Genomic DNA, 1,928 nt, shown 5'->3' with positions numbered 1-1,928 from the left:
TGGATCTCAGAAAGATGTTTTTCCCCCAGAGGAGGCTCAGGCAAATGAACAGCAGACCTATTCTTTTATTTCCCTAATAATAGTACCTATCTCAGTCATTTCCTGCGAAGCACTCACCAGACAAGTGATCATGAAATTTAAAAGCCACTCAAAAGTAATGAAAAGCACAAAGCCACCCTTCTTTCCCTTTGCCCCATTTCTTGTGCAGTGCAGCTCAGGGGTGAGATTATGCAAATGCATTGAAGAGACTCCTTGTGCATGGGTCTAATCTTGCTAGAACTGAATTTGAAATGAGATAAATAAAGATCAAGGTTTTCCAGTCTAAAATGGGTTTTATTTAAGGGAACTCAGCCTGCACAGTGGTATTTTGTATAATCTAGGTCAAGAATTTAAGGTTAGTAACTAACAAAATGCTTTCAAATTAAGTGAGACCATTTTTTATAATGGTCTTCAGAATATTACTGAAACTACAGTGTAATGCTGCAAAATTTTAGAGAAAGTCTAGACTGCAATCAGTTCAGCTAATAAAAAATCATGTGGTCTTTGTGCCCAGATTGCTACTGATATCTAGGCTTGTTCAGCTACATGCACATTAGCTGCAACAGTGACTGCATTAGTGCAAATCCATCTTAAGCATGAGAGAAAAAGACCAAAAAAATAGGCTTTTATTTCAGTAATACCAGATTTTCACACAAAATCTACTGCAGTGCTGAGGACACCTAACTTGGAGTTCATTTAGAATTTGTGCCACTCTGGAATGGTCAGAGTATCAGTTAATTCAATTTGAGAGAAAGTAAAAGTCACAGAAAATTAGAAATCAAAGCTGCATGAAAAAGTTAATAAGGGGGAAAAAAATTACTGGCGTTCAGTAGCAGACATCCCATACACTCAGTTGGAAAAGATCCAATTATTATGTGAAGAAGACAAAAAGTGAGAAAAGTGGTACCTGTGAATTAGTCAATTTCATATATATATATATATATATAAAACACTGAAAAATCACTTCAAGTATTCCCTATGACAGCCAGAAAGAGGTACAATTACAATAAACAGCTGGGAAGTGGGTAAAAACTTTGCAAATTCAACTATTTGGTAAGAACTCAATGCCAGTAGAGACTGAATAAGGAAATAGATTGCAGTGGTGACTGAAATCAATTCCAAGTAAACAGCAGTCCTCCTTTGAGGAATTGCCAACAGTGTTATGAACAGACCAGCAACAACAATCTACTCATTCTGCTATTCATTTATATTAACTTACTTGGAAATTAATGAAAAATCTTAAATTCCTTTCATGTTAATTATGTATCAAATCAGCAGAGAACATTCCAAACTTTAATCAACATCTTTTCCTTTTCTGTCAATTTGGTGTCAGGATCTAGGAAGTAATGTTAACTCAGAACTTTTATGCAGCAATACCATTTAACTGGAATACTATCCCTGAAAGGGAGAAAAAATTATGTAATACCTTTCGAGATCAGACTTGCAAAGGAATTAGCAGTTGGATATGGTGACCTTCTTCCTACATGAATATGAAAAATTTGAAAAACCTCTTTAGAGTAAAACTGCTTCTGTCTGCTTCTTGAAGTTGTCTCAGTTGCAGGGATATCACCATTCCTCAGATGTGTAGCAATTGACTGTCAGAAGTGAACAAACAAGCTATAGCAATGTTTTAAAATATCTTACATTCCTCTCTAGGCGACTAAGCGAAGACTAAAGCAGTCTCAAAAAATCCCTTATGTTAATCTGAACAAGCATTGTATTTTAACTTTGAATCAAACCTTGAAATAAATATTTCATATGGAAAACATAATATTTAAGTCTGGAGTCCTACCAAGTCAATACTGAATGTGGCCAAGCCTGCTGGTATTGTGCAGACCTCCAAAAGATGAACAAGATCAGGATTAAAAACCAAAACCAACCAAAAAAAA

Source organism: Parus major, chromosome 14 (genome assembly GCF_001522545.3).
Source record: "Parus major isolate Abel chromosome 14, Parus_major1.1, whole genome shotgun sequence".
NCBI classification, from domain to species: Eukaryota; Metazoa; Chordata; class Aves; order Passeriformes; family Paridae; genus Parus; species Parus major.
This window is presented reverse-complemented; position numbering follows the sequence as displayed.